At 41.3% G+C, this 20379-nt stretch overlaps 1 protein-coding gene across 18 annotated transcripts in view; it reads left to right on the top strand.

Annotated features, from left to right (window-relative positions):
- The window catches only part of TANC2 (tetratricopeptide repeat, ankyrin repeat and coiled-coil containing 2), a 441341-nt gene that overhangs the window by 302124 nt on the left and 118838 nt on the right, over positions 1–20379 (top strand). Inside the window, exon 1 of one of the 18 annotated variants that reach the window (XM_053259191.1) lies at positions 5813–5992. The exons of the other annotated variants lie outside the window; for them this stretch is intronic. The gene's annotated coding sequence lies outside the window, so the exon portion shown is untranslated. Of the gene's footprint in view, positions 1–5812; positions 5993–20379 lie in introns of those variants that run through there. 18 annotated transcript variants of the gene reach the window in all.

Below are 20379 nucleotides of genomic sequence, written 5' to 3'. Positions count from 1 at the left end.
TTGGATTTACGCCAGGTGTACTGTTTGGTGTTGAGGCCAAATAGTTCAATCTTGGTCTCATCTGACCATAAGACCTTTTTCCATTTGGCATCAGAATCTTCAAGGTGCCTTCTGGCAAAGCTCAAACGAGCTTTAATGTGGCCTTTCTTGAGAAGTGGCTTTCTCCTTGCGACCTTCCCGAACAAGCCACATCTGTGGAGCGCTCGTGAAATTGTTGTCACATGCACAGAACAACCACTCTTTGCCATGAAGTCCTTTAACTCCTTCAGAGTGGCCATTGGCCTCTTGGTAACCTCTCTTACCAGTTTCCTCCTTCCATCCAGTTTGGAGGGCCGACCGGATCCAGGGAGGATAGCAGTCCACCAGCACCTACCATCCAATGTGACCGAACTTGAACAGTTCTGTATGGAGGAGTGGGCAAATATTGTTCCGTCTAGATGTGCAAGGTTGATAGAGAAGTATCCCAACAGACTCAAGGCTGTTATTAAAGCAAAAGATGGTTCAACAAAATATTGACATTGGGGGGGTGATCCTTTTTCAATCTCAGTAATTCTTGTTTTTTATTTCTGACACTTTTTCTGGATTGTAATTGTGATGTTTTTCAGTTGGATGTTATAGGTTGCATTGGATAAGTACAGCTGGTGAAGGAAATTTTCTTTGTGTTTTCATTTCAGGATGTAAGGGAACCAGAATTTAAGGTCTATCTAAGGGGGTGATTCTTTCCTATACCCACTGTAAGTAGCAGCAGCAATTCAGAGTCCACTTCTGACTAACTCCTATAGATCTGCTACTCTCATATGAACTTGCCTGGCAGCTAAGGTAATTTTCTGAGGATCTTCTCCAAGTGCCCCTCCCCTGCCTTCAGATTTTTTGCCACCAAGGAGAATGCCTTTTCAGTGGTAGCACTCAGACTCTGAAACTCTCTTGCAAGATGTGTAAGAGCCTTCATTCTCATGCTTTAATGCTAAAGTCTGTTCCGTTCTTCCTCGCATTTTATAATATCAGTTGATTATTTTGCCTCCTCTTTATAATTCTATTTTAATCAGCTGTGGCTTTTGTGTTTTATTGGCTGACATCCCAGCCAACATCATCTGTGTCAAATACTGTTTCATGTTTGCAACAGGGGAGGGATGGTTTTTGCCATTCCCCTCCTTCCATCTGTACCTCCTGAAGATATATCTCTGAAAGTTGTGTGACCCTTAGGGACATATTTTCAGGAGTCACAGGTGACTGCAGAGGGAAGGGGGGGTTGGTGAAAATCGCCCACATTCCATTCATGAATGTGAAATGTTATTTACAGATTAATTATTTGTCTGGATATCAGTCATTGTTTTTAGTGTTATTGTTCTTAATGTTGTGTTTTATTAGTACTTTGTTAGCTTCCTTGATATTAATTTGGATAAGGTGAGATTTAAATCACTTCAATAATAAAATAAAATATAGTAAAGGAACGGGCTTTTTAAAAAATACCCTCCTCTGCCTTTCCTAACCCCAAAGTATAGCATAAACTTCAGCAAAGTAATATCCACTAGCTGGCCTGAGCGCAGAGCATCTGCGCCTCTAGTTTGCCCCTCTTTCTTGGCCTTCTCCATGGCCCTCTTTCCTCCCCCTCGGCTCCCCCCCCCTTTCTCAGCCCATTTCGGGCCGCCTGACTGCCTGCTGCTTTCTCCCTCCTGCCACCACTTTCGCTCCCCTCCAAGTCCCCCCCGCTGCCGCTCCCCCCACCTCCTCTTTCTCTCACCCGTCTATCCACATTCAGCCCCAGTGTGGGCCTTTCTTACATTTGGCCAGCGGGCTGGAGATGGAGGCTGCACCACCCGCTCCACCACCTGCACGGCCATTCTACTGGTCAGCAGTTTCTTTTCCCCTACCTGCCCATCCCTGCCATGGTCTGCCTGTCCCCTCCACTATCCAGTATCTGCTCGTGAATTCTCGCGAGAGCTGCCATGCATGGGATTAGCAATGGGTACGTCTTAGAGAAGTAGAGAGAGAGATAATAGACTTTTTGCACCAATTTGGCTAAGATGAGCTTGGTTTACAACTTTGGTGGGATTGGAAAAGAAAAGATTTTTCAGGCATTTGCACTATACCAGGGTTGTCTCTGATGGTGCATTGTTTTCTTACTTCATCTGACAGTGTGGCGTACTCAGCTTCATTAGAACAATTCTCAGAAAGGAGGCACAGTGTTCTGTTGCAGCTAGGAAACCATCAACACATAAATCTTAATTGTATAAATGCAATGCTTTGTGACTTGGTCATTTGAGATGTGACAACCCGTATGTCATGCTTACTTAAGTTCTATATTTGATTACTTGTTTTATTTGAAAGACACTGTTCTATCTGCAACTTCACTTAAGCTTCATTAACTGCCATTGCTGCTTTTTCATGTGCAATGGCAAGGTTTTTGCTCAGTCTTTTCAGTGTTTCCTGAAAATATTAATTTAAAAGTATGGGGTATTCACCTGTAAGGAAGCCAATATCTTAGTGAAGTTTGACATTGGTTTTATCAAACATTAAAACATTTCAACTTTTAGCAAAATGTTATCTGCAATGGCTTGCTATAAAAACTGTGTTTAGTTGCTGTTACTACTTTGTGATGTTATGTGTCATTTTATGTGCTGTGTTATGTTATGATCCCTCTTGTTTGAAGTTCTACAGGGACAAAGCGATTTTACTTCCTAGTCCATAATTTCGCAAAATATAGTTTCACATAAATCAAGATATTGTGTTGCCAGTGTTTTTTCCTGATCCTCAGGATGGGTGGACTAAAACTCTGCATTATTTGGATGTTAGGCAGGCTTTACTGTTTTATATACAAAGGACTCAAGACTATGGAGTTGATCATCATCATTATTATTGTTAAAGGGATGACAAGAGGGTAAGAAAATGTCTGTTCATAATTCACATGAGGTGAGGGGGAGAGAGAGATTGAACGTTTTGGCTGGAGTTCATAATACGGTACTGGAGTTTAAGCTTCCTCAGTTGTCTGTTTGAGAGGAGTGTCTGGCTATGACCTACTTGGCTTTATTCACCTTTGTTAAGCATTATTTGCAGGGTGTAGTCAGGGGACTCTTGACCCTCCTGTCCATCCCCAAAATAAATTGTGCTCTTTGAGTTGAACTCTGAAACAATGTGACTCAACTGATCTCCCCTCCCCCCCCAAATCCTTATCTTGGAGCGGAGGAAGTGGGTAACAGATGGCAGAGGGCTCTAAGAGGCTTCTTGTCAAGCCCATGACCCCTGGCTGCAAGTTACACTGTGTTCAGCCAAAGAGGCCTCTCTTCTGCTGAACCAAGTGTCATTTTTAGCCAGGAATTGTGGGATAAAAACCTTCTGCTGCCTGTTGCCCCCTCTCCATTCTCCAGGGTAAGGGTTTTTTTTTTTTTGCGGGGGAGGCAACAGGCAGAGGGAGGAAGTGGTGGAGATGCAGTTCATGCCACAATTTGAGTCAGACCAAGCTCAAAGGGGGCTTTTCCTGGCTCTGAGACTGCCTTATTCCAGAAGAGAGTTCAAATACTCATCCCATGCCTAGCTGGATGTGAATTCCAGAAAGTGGCCAGATATTCACATATTAGTTCTTACATTGCTTATTTTCGTAGCCTTCTCACTCCCATCTCCTTAGTAAGCTTGCTAATCTCCTGATGTGGGACTGCACAGAGGCCATGAGTTTGAAAACAGGGTAGCACTCACAGGTAATGGGTGTAAATGAGTGACTCTCTGTGTGGTCTCTCACATTCCACCCACCTTCTCTGCTGTGGATTCTATTTTATCTCTTGATGAAATCCCTGTGGTGGTTTGGGAAGGAACTGGAAAGTGCACTCCTTTCCCCCTCTCCATGATAACAAAAGTGGGTAAAGCTGTTAGCAGAAGGGGAAAGGCAGAAAACCTTATACTCGGGAGAACTCTGGAAGATTCTGCAGCTGGCCTTGCATGCACTGTTGCTAATGTGTGACTGCCCAGAGAGCTACTCAATGAATGTCAGTTAAAGGTAATTATAAGTCTGTTCTCATTTTCTTCTCTTCCTCTTCCCTTTCTTTTTCAATAATTGTACCATGTGCACTATTATTTTGAGTTAGGGTGGGTATATATGGATATAGTTTTCTTTCCAATTTTGTAGTGTTTAATTTGGCTTTATTAAATAAGAAATTGTGCTTACTCTTTATTTCTTGTGATTGTGTTAACTAAAAATACAATCAAATACATCAAATAATTTTTTTAAAAAATAAAATATTTGTAATACAGCTTGGCACTCATTAAGGATCCCTTAGCACATTTTCTCATATACAAAGAATGTATGCTTCTGTATGCTTGTCTTATTTTAAAATGTGTGTATGGCACATGGTTATGTTAGGTGCTTAATATTAATAATGTAATAATATTTAACAACAGTAACACTGTGCTAGCTTTATTTTACTTCTACAAGTGTCTATTGCTGCATTCACAGAGACCTCAGGATAGCAGTCTAAACTTCTTACCTGTCCCATTCACTAAGAATTGCTTTTCAGCCACCTTTGTGCGTGGCTGCAGGGAAATTGTAAAAAGAAATCGGAGTTCATTTACCTAATGCAAAAGCCCCTTCAGTATTCCTCCTCTTTTCCTTTGTAGGAGCCATGCTTGTTCCTGCTTTGGGTAGAAGAAATGTAACAGGTGGCTGCTGACTTTGCTGTTCTTTACTACCCTCAGAGGGGAGGGGTCAGGCACTCTCATGGCGCTGTTTCATAATTGCTGGCCAGGGCAAGTATAGTTTGTAGTCTATACAGTTGCAAAGAGATTCACTTGAAGGACTTAGGCAGATAGGTAAGTATCATTTAGTGGAAATATGCTTTTATTTTCCTTTCTTCTTTCCTTCTTCGTGTTAGATGCCCCACCATAGTAGATTGCAAATGGCTGTGTATTTGCTGAGTAAAACATTTTTTTCCTCATTTCTTTAGGTTCTCTGCACACTTTGACAAATGTGTGCATCTTAGGGTAGTCTGCAGAAATCTCTCATTGTTAGAAGAAAGCAGTTCTCCTTCACTTAACCCAGTGTGTGCCTTGAGTCCTCTGTTTATCAGTTCACTTCTTCTATCTTGAGGCATTGCAGCCTTTTGCAGATGTGAGAATTCCATTAAATCTTTATATAGCTGCAGCTCACTGCCTGGCTTCTTCTGAACTTGGACTAGTTGCTTGGCAACCTCATGTAGGCTGTGCACAAAGGGTGCACAATGCAGGCAGACAAGACTTTTATCTGAATAGTTGAGGTGGATCTATTTTCAGCTGTTTTCTGAAATCTTGACTGCTGGGTGTCTTATAAGCACAGGTATTACACGATAATCACATTCCTGTGATAGGGGTGATGCGTTGACATGAAATGCTTTGATAATTTATGGTCATATAGAATTTCCAGCTTAAAATGTGTTAAGAACAGAGTAGATGTCAGTGTCTGAATAAGAGGCCTAATTTCAATGGCAAACTCTGCATTATTCCAAGGTCGTGATTTAGGGCCTGCTGTGTGGATGGATGTGTTCTTAATCTCATGAGGCACTAGAAGCTTAATAATCTTTAAAGAAGCATTTTAGAATAAGCTGAAAGTCAGTGGCAAAGTTACAGGCCTTGAGGAAATGCAGAGACAATGCCACAAAGCATATGGGAGTCAAGGAGGGAGCTGTTTATGTGTCAGCAATACAGTTCCATATGTTAGGATATCTTTCAGGGGAACTTGACTCCCTCCTTCTCCTCCTCTCACCCTCCCCCCTCTCCAGCAAGAGGACTGCAGTTTACTGGAGAGCAGAGAGCAAAGAAGCTGAATTGCAGAGGAAATTTGCAGCATGTAGACATGTTCGTGTTTTTGCCAAAGCGATGTGGGGAAATAATACAAGAAAATAGGATTTTCTCAGATTTTTACTGACGGATGGAACCCCCAAACACACCAAACCGAATTCTTGAGGCATGAAGCTTTATGCTTTCCCTTCTTCTCTCTCCCCCTCTACCATTGTGGAACGTTCCGTATGAGGTATGTGCTATTTTCTCCTGTGATGGAATGGGGTCAGAGTTTAGCCTCAGAAACCTCAAATGGTGGGGGAGGGGGAGAAAGAGAGAGAGAATAGTATCGTATAGGTTGGCATTATTGTTTATACTTGCAATTTATGGGGCTAATAGTGCCATTACTGTAGTGATAAAACTAGGCTCAGTGAAACTTGGATATTTCTACCTTTGTTTCTTAATTTGAAGGTGAATATTGTATGCTGAGTTTTTTCATACAGATTTCGTCTGAAATTGTTGAATTTTGACAATTCTGCATATCAAACATACAGTACAGTGTTATATATACAGAATTCATGTGAGGAAAGTGCCAAGTAAGCAGACTAGGATATACTTACTATTCCTTCCTTTACCATAACTTGCTTCTGGGTTTAGTGCCATGAGGATTTGTATGATGGAGAGCAGAACTTCTCTTGTATCATTCTTAGTCTTCATTGTAGTTCTGATGCATGCAAAACAAAGTATTTGGAAGGGTTTTTCTTTTAAAACAGGAGAAGGCAGCCTGTTCAGTTGGCCCAAGACCATATACTCTCTTAACTGGTCAAAGAGGCAGTTTTTGAAGTGGTGAGACGCTTATATTTAGCAGAGGAAGAACAACTGTCCCTATAGCATCTCTCCTAGTCGCCTTTTCTGGTGAGGAGTGTGCAGGCTCTTGGGGGACAGGGAACCAATTTCTTATACCCTTTTCTACGCAGACTACTTTCTTTTGTTGAAAAGTGATATACATATATTTTTAAAACAATATCATGAGCCAGAAGACCCAAAGTGGCTTGCATACCTTTGTTACGTTTAACTGGGAAAATTTACATATTGGGAAACATTTATAAAAGATCTGAGCAAGGGGTGTAGCAAGGTTGGAGGGGGCCCTGGGGCAGGAGGCCTCCCCATCTCCCATTTTTGCTGCCTATCTCCCCTCACTGCCACTTGCCTTCACCAGGTAGTAACGACATCACTGGTTCATCAGTGGTGCAACCATCCTGGCGAAGGCAGAGCTGCCTCGATGCCAGTGAGAACAGGCCTGCCTTAAAAGGGCTGCCTGTTCTCGCTGGGAATGGAGAGTTGCTGGCATGAGTTGGGGCCAAGTGCCCAGTGAAGGAGAGATGTGGGGGTGGCGCCCGGACACCCACAGTCTCTGGACACCCACTGCCCCCATTCCATTGGGAGGTGTTCTTTAAGTACAGAGGAAGTGTTCTTTAAGTACAGAGAAATATTTCTGCTCAGACCTGAGACTAACCTAAGGGAGCTCTGAGATCGTGCTCTCCCCATTTCCCCTCTCTCATATCTAGATGGGAGTGTCAACTGCTTTTGTTACAAATGGACTCAGGGAACTGCAGTTTGTTAACTAACAACAGCTGGAAAAACCAAATTATCAATCCATGGTTTGACATCCTTGCTTGTTTGAACTGAAATTAACTAACAAACCATGGTTTGCAGAGTTTGTATCTAATAGAGAGCTGCAACAATGCTTACACAAAGTTGAAGGACCAAGTACTGAGAGCAGCAGGAGAACTGTCCTTAGAGCTGTTGTACCAGCAATTTCTAGGAAGCAAGAACAGCTTTTGGTAATCACTTAATTTTTTTTTAAGCTGACAGTATTGTTTTCTTATTTATTGTTCCCAAAATGATTTGATTTTGGAAAATCCTTTTCAAAGAAACTTCTATAAAAACCAAAATATTTGTAATTTAAAATGACATATGAACCAAACCAACCATTTTAAAAATCATGTAAACTCACATCATCAACTCACCAAAAAGGGAAGAAGAAAAACACACACACACACCCCAAGCATACTACTTGCATGGTAGTATACCAACTTAAGTTACTCCTAGAATTCCTAAGGAGCAATTCAGGACAACTCTTGGCAAACTCAAAACCAGTCACGGTCCCAGCTTTGCATCTGTGGAAAGGGATTGTCTCCTGGGCTGCAGCTTTCACATAAAAGAGTATCCCAAAGGTGTGTCCTGTTAAAACTTACATACTCATAAGATTTATGAATATCTGGATTAGTTAATTGTTACTGTTTGGGCTGTATGTATATATTTTTCTGGTCAGCGACCATAAATAAATGAAACTGGAACTGCATACTCTAAAAAGACACAATTCTGTAAAACACTTGTATAGTCTAATACCCTCGACTAATCTTACAGAGAAGAAACTACTGTTGCTCTGGGAAACAAATCTAAATGTAAACTCTAAATGAAAATGATAGTCTATCATGGGTATTGTCCAAAAAACCTTAAATCTCTTGGGCTGGAAGTACCATGCAGTGATAGTTCCCAAAAAATCTGACTTTGACTTTATGTATTGGTGTACTAGGGGAACCCTGATCCTGACTCTTCTTAAGGTAAGATTTCTTTTCCTGTATAGGACTCATGTAGTTAGGCAAACACTGTGCCATCAGCTCTGAGCTTCAGTTTGGGCTCATTACTATATCTTTTCTTGAAGTCCCATGGTGATTGTGGAAAGTCCAGAGCTGAGAAGGGGAGTCTAACTGGGTTATGTTATGTTGCCCAATTCTTTAGGTTTTCTAGGTAGTGCGATGCACTAGTATGATCCTAGATACATTCTTGGGATATTCCTTCTGGTCCTGATTCATGCTGCAGCCACAGTGGAGCCCTCCTCTGATAAGGAATAATCAGAGAGGAATCATAAGAACAGCCCTTCTGGATGAGGCCCAAGGCCTATCTAGTCCAGCATCCTGTTTCACACAGTGGCAAACCAGATGCCTGATTCCAGCTCTGAGAACTAGCATGTCCTAACAAGACTGAAACATTTTGGAGGGTCTAGCACAACTGCCTGGCTACAGTACACCCCTCCCTCACATCTAACATTTTCTTAGGAAACTGCCTCCCCTGCTAGCATCTGACTGAGACTGGAGGATGGGATTGTCCTGGCAGCAAATGGGAAATGTACCCAGCTCTAATGAGGAGTCTCTTACTGCCAGAAATTGGAATTCATGTTAATTTTGTTCAATTTGCTCCCCTGCTCCTCTTCCATTCTAGTCTTTTCCTTGTCTTCCACCCTCAGTCTTTTTATCATTCTGAAACTTGCAATTTGGTTCTTGACTGTATTGACAATTCCTGCTTCTTCTGTTTCCTCTCTCTCCAATTTATTTATTCTTGGTCATCTATAAACTTTGTCATCTGGTTCCCTTCCTTGCAATTTTAAACATGCTCAAATGTCTCCATCCTTTTCTTTCAATTACTTTTAACTTCTCTTTGTCTCCAAATTGCATAAGCATGTTCTTGCGCTTCAGTTATTTGGTGTTATAATGGTATCCTTAACCCTCTCCTATTGGATTGCATGGCACTCTTACCAAGGTTTACCGTTACCCAATCTTGGTTTGAGTCTAAACTCCTCATCTTCATGTAACGTTGAGCACCACTCACACACTTAATTGTTCTCTTCTCTCTCAATCAGTTCTTTTGCTTCATTCCTTCTAATCTCTTTTACTCTTCCTATGGAAGAATTTGACTTCTATGTTTTTCCCTTTGCACTCTTTCGTATTGTAACTTAATTCATTCTCATGGCTTCAGTTCCCACCTTTACAATGATGATTCACAAATGTCTCTATTACCAGTTTTTCTGTCTGAACTTGGGTCTCTGTGATATCATACCTACATCTCAGATTGGACATATTAAGTCTGGTATTAAAATCCTCCAATGTGGATATTTTCAGGAGACAAGACTTTTGGACTTGTCCTACCTTGCAAATCTATTCTAAAAGAGCATTTGTGCTGCTCTTAAGAAAGGATTATATACCTTTTTATGAGCTTGCATCTAAATTGTTTGTTTGGCCTATGACTGCAATAAAAGAACTACTACTACCGTGTTTCCCCCAAAATAAGACAGTGTCTTATATTAATTTTAGGCCCCAAAAATGCACTAGGGCTTATTTTCGGGTAGGTCTTATTTTGCACACACCTCCCCTGCCACGGCAGGCAAGCACAGAACAACTTACTCCGAGGTAGTGCCCCAAGTTTCAACCCCATCTCCTGCCGTTCTCGATCCCTGCGGCCAGCGTGCGGCTGCGAACCCCTGCCTCCCGCCTAGGTCTTATTTTCGGGTAGGTCTTATTTTCGGAGGAGGGCTTATATTAGCGGCACATCAGAAATTACTGCTAGGTCTTACTTTCGGGGAAACACGGTACGTCTAAATTGTGCCCACATACCTAAGAAATGATCAGAGCGTTTTTGGAAGGTATCTAGAATTGGAGGAAGGTACTTTTATATAACCACTATACATGCTTAAGGCTGCAGCCCTATAGGTATTCCGTAAGAAGTAGGTCTTCTTCAATTCAATTCAATAAGTAAATAAGTAATTTAATTGTCATTCATGTACTATTTTCAGTTGATTTTTTCCATGATTTATGTAAACTAAAGAGTGCTTGTATATAGCCATTGCATATGCTTGCACTGTTTTTAGTTGTATTTTTGCGTGATTTGCAGCCTTGTAATTGAATTTCAGTGACTGATGGTTGGCAACATTATCTTTTAATTAGATTAAATTATTCAAAAATGTTGGAGCTTAAACACTGGGTTAGTGATGTTGTTTATTCCTTTGCATTACATGGTAGGCATCTGTTTTAAGTAATAATTAGATTGTATGTCCCAGAGGGTTTCTTACCCATTAATAACCAGACTGTTGTCCTTAGTGTGTTCTTTATATTCCAGGCACTCTGATTTCCTTTTTATCTCTCATGTTGACCTAAACAGCCATTTGGCTAGGAAGGTTTGCAGTTTTGTCCTTGGTATACATAAAGTTCATATAATATTAATATATGAATTTGGTTAAGATCTTGGTCTCTTCCATTTTAGGAAGTGGCTTTTAACAACAACAGCAACAAAACCAAGTTGTTTGTTATATGCAGTAGTTGTGTCAAATTTAGCCTCGGCACAGGACAAGAAAGGGGCATCCACATTTACCCTTCCTCATCTATTTGTGAGGCTTCTGCCTGTTACGGTGAGGCAAACAAATGAACAATTTATGCTCAGTCTCCCCTAAAAAGCCTCATAATCATAATTTATTTATTCGTTTATTACATTTATATACCACCTCATACAAATGTCTTATGGTGGAAAACAAATAAACAATAAACCTTCAAAATAGGACAATATAATGGTGATGAAACACACATACTTCCGTTCTTCAGATGTAAATCTTAGACAACTTTAATGTGTACAATAAAACCAAATAAAAGATCTTACAAATTGAGCAAATGTGTTTCAATGTCCAAATTTCAAGCAGCTGAGAGCATTTGAGAATTAAGTACAGTAACTTAACTAGATAGCCAATCCAAGGGCAGTAGAAAAGGGGGAAGGGGGAGGAGATGAGTAGCTTTTCAAAAATTAACCCCTTTATTTACTAATGAATTTCATTGTCTCATTTTCTCCTTAACCATTAATAGAGGGTTGTAACTGTTCAATTTACATAGCCTTCAGTATACATAGTCAGCACATCCGCAGGTGATTAAAGAATAGTTTGCGATTAATGTGATACGGAGAGCCACAGTTTCATTGGGTGAGCAAGAGAAAAAGAGAAAAGCTCTTTTTTCCCCCCTAAGAGAAGAGCTGAAGAATTCAAAGGAGTGGATACAAACTTCCAATGGATCAATCTAATACAATAACATTTGAGAAAGGGTTACCTGTACTTAAAGTTCCTTATGTGACTGACAGATTTATCTGGCAATCACAGAAGATTATTAGAAAACATGGTTTTAAAGTTAATGTTGTTTGCACAGCACCCATGACTTTAAAACAGCATTTTATTTATTGAACATATCTTTATACCGCCCAAAACTCACATCTCTCATGAAACTTTATGATAGTAAATATAAGATGAGGGGATTATTTGATTTGTGAGAAAGAGGAGGGTTGGTGCCAAGTTAAGGGAACAGTGTATAAGATTGTTATGTATGGAATGTGAGGAATTTTATATTGGAGAGACAGGGAGAATCACTGTTAAAAAGGTATAAAGAGCATTTAGCTGCTATGCAATATAATAAAGAGCGACTGAAACCCTGGGCCAAACATGAAGGAAGAGTTGCACAAACCAAGGTGCTTATTCTGGCTAATGAAGGAAATATAGTGAAGTATAAGATTAAAGTAGCTATGTATACTGAACAATTACAACCCTCTATTAATGTTAAAGAGGAAATGTGAGAGGCAATGAAATTCATTGGTCAATGTGAAAGGGTTGATTTTTGAAAAGTCACTCATCTCCTTCCTTCCCTGCTTTTCTCCTGCCCTTGGACTGCTTATTTAGCTTCAGTTGCTGTACTTAATCTCAAGTGCTCCCAGCTGCTTGAAATAGAGCATTGATAATGATGATTGGACACTGAAACCCAGTTGCATTTATTGTACACATTAAAGTGATCTAAGGATTTTGTCTGTAAAACCAAACCTTAAAGCAGTTAATTTAAAAAAAAAGTTAAAAACAACCAATTAAACAGGAGTCACAGCAACCATAAAAACCAGCTTAATAGGAATGAGCACAAATCGATTTTTTTGATTCAATTTGTGCCCAAAACAAATCACCCATGATTTGTTTTGTGTCCAAATCTACCCCTCAAATCACCCCGATTCGATTTGTATTTGCTTCAATTCGATTCGGAATCAGACTGATTCAGACCATTTAACAAGGTCTTAGGGGCACCGGATTTGGGTGATGTGTAGATACCCATGGGTTCCACCTTTCACCACATTTCAAGGCAGTGGGACTCTTGGTTGACCTTTAATGATTTTTAAAAAAAAGTTTTTACTGATTTTGAACATTTCTGCCATAGGAAACAATGGGGATTCGAAGTTGCCATATCCTAACCCTAACATGGACCCCCAGCTTTTTTTAAAATTGAAAGCTAACCTCTAGCCCTTGTAGAAGTTGAGTTATGGAGCAAAATGTGCAGTCATTATTTTTCAAGAGTCTGGATTCTTTGGTGTATAATAACTTTCCCTCAAATGAATCCCTGTGAGGATTCATTGCACACCTTCGTTTCTTCTGTTCATTTTGACTGTCACTGGACAGTGACAACTGTCAACTGCCATGTGCCATCTACAACCCCCCCCCCACACACACACACCTGCAAGGCAGTGGGGTACTCAATTTTTAGGAATATTGAAATGTTTAGATTCTTTGGTGTCTTCATTACACACCTTCATTTCTTCTGTTCATTGTGATCCCACTGCTTTGCAGGTGGGGGTGGGGAATTAGTGGCATCCCATGTTCCAACTACCCCACAAGCCACTGGGTAATCAGTTTATATTTTAGGAATTTTTGAGGTGTTTAGACTCTTTGGTGTGTAATGAATCTTCATAGAGATTCATTATGAGGAAAGGTTATTCAATACCAAAGAGCCTAAACACTTGGGGGGGGGGGAATCCTAGAACATAAACTGAGTAGTACCCCACTGCCTTGCGGGTGTGAGTGGGATGTAGTTGGCACATGGCACTGTCAAAAAGACAGTCAAAATGAATAGAAGAAATGAAGGTGTACAATGAATTGGAGACCTGATTGGAGACCAGGGACAGGCCGACAGAGAGAGGGGGTATCACTGGACACCCGCCACGGCAGCGCCACCCAGAAGTGGTGAGTTGCTAAGAATTTTTTGTTGTTGTTGAGACCCCCAGACCAGGGTGGATTTGATTTAAATCAAACTGATTTAAATCACGATTTAAATCACTAGCAGGGTGGATAAAAATAAAAAAAATCCGATTTAAATTAAAAAAAATCCAATTTAAATCAAAAAAATCCAATTTAAATTTTAAAAAATCTGATTTTTTGATTTAAATCGGATTTTTTTGATTTAAATCGGATTTTTTTAAATTTTTATCCACCCTGCTAGTGATTTAAATCGTGATTTAAATCAGTTTGATTTAAATCAAATCCACCCTGCCCCAGACCAGCCAGGGGTGGTGGTGTTGGCTCAAGTTCTAGCAAAACAGCGTCTAGTTTGGCTCGAGGGCGAGCTGGGGGCAAGCCCTTGAGCCAGCCAAGTTCAGTGTCGGACCAGCTCGAACCTGAGCCTACCGTTTAGGGCTTTATAGGTAATCACCAACACTTTATATGTGTGTAGTTCCTGAGCATAGAGACTGGGCAGGAGTTTCAGGAAGTAATGTTTTTATGTACACTACTTTAAGGTTATTTTAAAGAAAGCCTGGATATACATTGAAATGTAAAATAAGTGTTTGTTTATTTTGTCCCAGATTTGGTTGATTGAAGATATATGTTGTTCTTGTGGGACATTCTTGGGAGAGTTGAGTTTTGGTGGGTCTTTAACATGCTGATATTTATTTTGGAAATAAGTGAAACTGGACTGGTAGATTTCTTGGTGGAAATGGGGCTTATAATGAGCAGTTACAAGATATTAGGAGCTTTGTCATCATCTTCATTTCAATCAAAAATAATGACTTAATTTCCCATATTGTAGGCCTCCCCACTGGTACATTCTAACATCTAAGTGAACTCTGTTGCAGGTCTACTTTTCAAAGTCAATTTATCTGGGCCTTTAGATGGGCCTTTCGAGCAGATCTATGTATATGAAAGATTTTTATAAAAAGTTTCAGATCCATCATGAATGGAAACATTACCCTCTCCTCTGGTTGGAGAGACAGAAAATGAAATCATTCTAAGATGATGAAGTGAAGAAAAAGCCTTTTTCTCTGAATGGTTCTCATGTTGAAGTTTCATCAGTTGATTCAAAATCTTCCCTCTGGTTCACTCCAGCTTGCTACTATTTGTACATAAAACATATCGTTTGCTAATTTAATTAGAATTATTTTAAAATCATTAAAATTAACAATTAATTTTAAAAACCAAGAGGCTGGCCCCTGGATAACCTTAAGAGATTTGGTGAACTCAGGACATATTGGTGCATTCATTTTTTTTTTATTATTTTTTTTTACAAAATTGATGTACTTCTTTAAGAAATTGACATCTCTAAGTAGGCATGGAAAGTGCTCCTATCCACCATTCCTGGAGCTTTCGAGGTCAGTAATGGGCAATGTGTTGTCATGAGATGCAAACTGACTTATTGATGGTGTTTAGCTTTCCTGTTGGGCCATAGAACCAAAAGAGAATTAGGACCTTGATCATATCCAGCTGAACAGGGAAAGATTCAAAAATCAAAAATCAATGGTTAGAAGAAAATGTCTTTGGATAGAAAATTTAATTTTAATGGATTACTCCAACTATTGGAGAATAAAAAACTTGTTAAAAACAAATGTGCCTCAGGTGTGCCTCAGGGCTCCATATTGTCTCCGATGTTGTTTAACATCTACATGAAACCGCTGGGAGAGATCATCAGGAGATTTGGTGCAGGGTACAATCAGTATGCTGATGACACCCAAATCTATTTCTCCATGTCAGCATCTTCGGGAGAGGGCATAACCTCCTTAAATGCCTGCCTGGAGTCGGTGATGGGCTGGATGAGGGATAACAAACGGAGACTGAATCCAGATAAGTCGGAGGTGGTCATTGTGTGGGGTCGAAACAGACGATTTTGATCTGCCTGTTCTGGATGGGGTCACACTTCCCCAGAAGGAACAGGTACGCAGTCTAGGGGTGCTTCTGGATCCAATCCTCTCCCTGGTCTCCCAGGTTGAGGTGGTGGCCAGAAGTGCCTTCTATCAGATTCGGCTGATACACCAGCTGCGTCCGTTTCTTGAGATGAACAACCTTAAAACAGTGGTACATCTGCTGGTAACCTTCAGACTGGATTACTGCAATGCTCTCTGTGTGGGGCTGCCCTTGTATGTAGTCTGGAAACTATCGTTAGTCCAGAATGCAGCAGCCAGGTTGGTCTCTGGGTCATCTAGGAGAGACCATATAACTCCCCTATTGAAGCAGCTACACTGGCTGCTGATAAATTTCCGGGCAAAATACAAGGTGTTAGTTATAACCTATAAAGCCCTAAACAGCTTGGGCCCTGGGTATTTAAGAGAACGTCTTCTTCGTCATGAACCCCACCGCCCACTGAGATCATCTGGAGAGGTCCGTCTGCATTTGCCACCGGTTCATCTGGTGGCCACTTGGGGCGGGCCTTCGCTGCTGCCCCAAGGCTTTGTAATGCGCTCCCTCGTGAAATAAGAGCCTCCCCATCTCTGGCAGCTTTTTAAAAGTCTGTTCACCACACGTCTGTTCACCCAGGCTTTTAACTAATATTGTTTTAATGGTTTTAATGCTGTTTTAAAATATTGTTTTAAAATTTTTAAATTGTTGTAATGTTTTAAACTTTTTGTTTTAACTGATGTTTTACTTTCTGTTTTTATTTTGTTGTAAACTGCCCAGAGATGTAAGTTTTGGGCAGTATTAAAACATGTTAAAATAAAATAAAAATAAAATAAATACCATAAGAAGGTGGTTAAGGAAATTTAAAGAAAAACAACAGAGATGGATGGTGGGGGAAACCTTGCCCTGCCTGCCATCTTTCTTCTCTACTCCCTAATGCAGAGGATGTTAGGCCTTAGGATGCAATTTAATAATTTTTTATCCCTTGAGCAGCAATTTGGAAAACTTACCACTTATAGTATCACTATGTTGTACCTTTTTTGTATGGTTGATATAAACTTCTGTTAGAGTGTCTGTTTGGGTTTTTTTTAGCCTGCTTTTCAGTAGACTTAAGAGATCACCTGGCATTCTGTCTGTGTGTCACCCTGCTATCAACTTCACAACGCCTGGACCAATATGAACCAAATCGGGTACAGTTGTAGGGACACATAGGAACACCTCAGTGGCATAGTTTGTGATGATGTCATGCACCTCGATCCAAGATGGCAGACGCATAAACTTTTGAGGCGCAAATTGGCTAACTTGTGAACTGCTTAACCAATTTGAACCAAATTTGCTACAGATATAGGGACACATACGGGTGCCCTAATGGCGTGGTGTGTGATGCGGTTATCCACACCATCCAAATGGTGGTCACATGAATGTCTGAGGTGCAAGCTGGCTAGTTAGTAAACTGCCTAACCCATTTGAACCAAACTGGGTACAGTTGCAGTGAATGGCACACAGGGACACCTCAATGGCATCAATGGATCCCTTAGAGCTGAGCAACTGGGCAAGGTAATTGAGAAGGTAGTGGCCTCTCAGCTCCAGTTGGTCTTGGAGGAAACTCATTATCTAGACCCATTTCAAATTGGCTTTTGGACGGGCTATGGGGTGGAGACTGCCTTGGTCGGCCTGATGGATGATCTCCAATTGGGAATTGACAGAGGAAGTGTGACTCTGTTGGTCCTTTTGGATCTCTTGGCGGCTTTCGATACTATCGATCATAGTATCCTTATGGAACGTCTGAGAGTGTTGGAGGTGGGAGGCACTGTTTTACAGTGATTCCGCTTCTACCTCTCGAACTTATTCCAGATGGTGTCGATTGGAGACTGTCGCTATTCGAAATCCGAGCTCAAGTATGGTGTCTTTCAAGGCTCCATACTTTCTCCAATGCTCTTCAACATCTACATGAAACCGCTGGGAGAGATCATCAGAGGATTTGGAGCGGGGTGTTATCAGTATGCTGATGACACCCAGATCTACTGCTCCATGTCAGCTTCTTCAGGAGATGGCATAACTTCCCTAAATGCTTGCCTGGAAACAGTAATGGGCTGGATGAGGGATAGATAAAGTTTATTATGGTCATAGACCAGTTAATCTTTACATAATGAGGGAGAATAAGCTGAGACTGAATCCAGATAAGACAGAGGTACTTATTGTGCGGGGTCAGAATTCCAGAGACGATTTCTATCTGCCTGTTCTAGATGGGGTCACACTTCCCCAAAAGGAACAGGTTCTCAGTCTGGGAGTACTTCTGAATCCACACCTCTCCCTAGTTTCTCAGGTTGAGGCGGTGGCCAGAGGGGCTCTCTGTCAGCTTCGGCTGATATACCAGCTGTGTCGGTTTCTTGAGGTGACTGACCTCAAAACAGTGGTACTTACGTTGATAACCTCCAGACTTGACTTCTGCAATGCGCTCTATGTGGCGCTGCCTTTGTACATAGTCCAGAAGCTTCATTTGGTACAGAATGCAGTGGCCAGGTTGGTCTCTGGGTTCTCTCGGAGAGACCACATCACTCCTTCGCTGATAGAGTTACACTGGCTGCCAATAGGCTTCCGGGCAAAATACAAAGTGCTTGTTATATGTTATAAAGCCCTAAATGGCTTAGGCCCTGGATATCTAAGAGAACGTCTTCTTCACTATTAGCCCCACCACCCATTGAGGTCATCCGGAGAGATCCGTCTCCAGTTGCCGCCAGCTTGGCTGGTGGCCATACAGGGACAGGCTTTCTTGGTTGCTGCCCCGAGACTGTGGAATGTGCTCCCTACTGAGATATGATCCTCCCTATCTCTGACAATTTTTTAAAAGCATTTGAAAACCCACCTCTTCACCCAAGCTTTTTCAGTTCTTTAAAATTTTTAGGTTTTAATTTGTGGGTGATTTTTAAATTGTTAAATTGTTTTAAGTTTTTGTATATGTTTTAACTTGTTTTATGCTATTGTTAACCACCCAGAGATGAAAGTTTGGGGTGGTGTACAAATTAGATAGATAGATAGATAATAGTTTATGATGATGTCAGGATCTGTACTGGGACAGGTGCTTTTTAATTTATTCATAAATGATCTAGAAGCAGGGGTAAGCAGTGAGGTGGCCAGATTTGCAGATGATAGCAAACTCTTTCGGGTAGTGAAATCCAAAACTGATTGTGAGGAGCTCCAAAAGGATCTTTCCAAATAGGATGAGTGGGCGACAACGTGGCAAATGCGGTTCAGTGTTGGCAAGTGTAAGATGATGCACATTGGGACGAAAACCTCCAACTTCAAGTATACGCTGATGGGATCTGAGCTGTTGGTGACTGACCAGGAGAGAGATCTTGGGGTAGTGGTGGACAGCTCATTGAAAGTGTCGACTCAATGTGCGGCAGCTGTGAAAATGGCCAATTCCATGTTAGGGATAATTAGGAAGGGGATTCAAAGTAAAACGGCTAATATTATAATGCCCTTGTGCAAAACTATGGTGCAGCCACATTTGGAGTACTGCGTACAATTCTGGTCACCACATCTAAAAATTGTAGAACTGGAAAGGGTGCAGAAGAGGGCAACCAAGATAAACATCCCTGCTGAATCAGGTCCAAGGCCTATCTAGTCTAATATAGTGTTTTACACAATGGCCCACCCGATGACTCTGAGAAGCCCACAGGCAAGAGGTGAGGGCATGCCCTTTCTCTTGCTGTTGCTCCCCTGCAACTGGTATCTAGAGGCATCTTACCCCTGAAACTGGAGGTGGCCCATAGCCACCAGACTAGTAGCCATTGATACACCTGTCCTCCATGAATTTGTCTAAGCCCCTTTTAAAGCCATCCAAGCTAGTGGCCATCACCACATCCTGTGGCATAAAATTCCATAGATTAATTATGCGCTGTGTGAAAAGTACCTCCTTCTGTTGGTCTTAAATTTCCTGTCCTTTGATTTCATGGGATGACCCCTTGTTCTAGTGTTGTTAGAGAGAGAGAGAAATTTCTCTGTGTCCACTCTCTCTACTCCATACATACTTCCATACATTTCTATTATGTCTCCCCTTAGTTGCCTCTTTTCCAAATTAAAACACCCCAGGTGCTGTAGCTTTGCCTCATAAGGAAGGTGTTCCAGGCCCCTCTGATCATCTTTGTAGTGATCAACCACTCCTCCCCGCAAAGAGTTAAGCCGAAGTGGACCCTGTCCTGACTGACAGGCTGGTGAACTCCAGGGCTCAGTAAATCAGCACACCTGGTGGGTGAGACCTAGAGAGCTATTGGGAGGAAGACAGAAGTTCTTTGTTAGAGAAGGACATATGGCCAGGAAGGATGGCTGCAGGAAAATGGAGAGGAGAGCTGGTCTTGTGATAGCAAGCATTACTTGTCCCCTTGGCTAAGCAGGGTCCAGCCTGGTTGCATATGAATGGGAGACTAGAAGTGTGAGCACTGTAAGATATTCACCTCTGGGGATGGAGCCGCTCTGGGAAGAGCAGAAGGTTCCAAGTTCCCTCCCTGGCTTCTCTAAGATAGGGCTGCTGCCTGCAACCTTGGGGAAGCCTCTGCCAGTCTGTGAAGACAATACTGAGCTAGATAGACCAATGGTCTAACTCAGTATATGGCAGCTTCCTATGTTGAAAATGACTCTGCCGATCCTTGAAAGATAGGAGGGCAGGAAGCTGGAATTCTCCTCTGGAGTTTGGTTAGTTCAAGAAAAGGAATCCTGGGCTTTGGCTTTGGGAAGTTTAGTCTAGGGGAAAGTTTGTTTACTCAGACTTTGCATTAGAAGTTATATTCCTTTTGTGTGTGTGTTTTGCATATTCCTGATACTGTTCTATTATAGTTTACCTACAACGTAAT

This window comes from Hemicordylus capensis, chromosome 6 (assembly GCF_027244095.1).
Source record: "Hemicordylus capensis ecotype Gifberg chromosome 6, rHemCap1.1.pri, whole genome shotgun sequence".
NCBI lineage: Eukaryota > Metazoa > Chordata > Lepidosauria > Squamata > Cordylidae > Hemicordylus > Hemicordylus capensis.
Note: the sequence above shows the minus strand (reverse complement) of the source record. Positions and strands in the feature narration are given on the sequence as shown.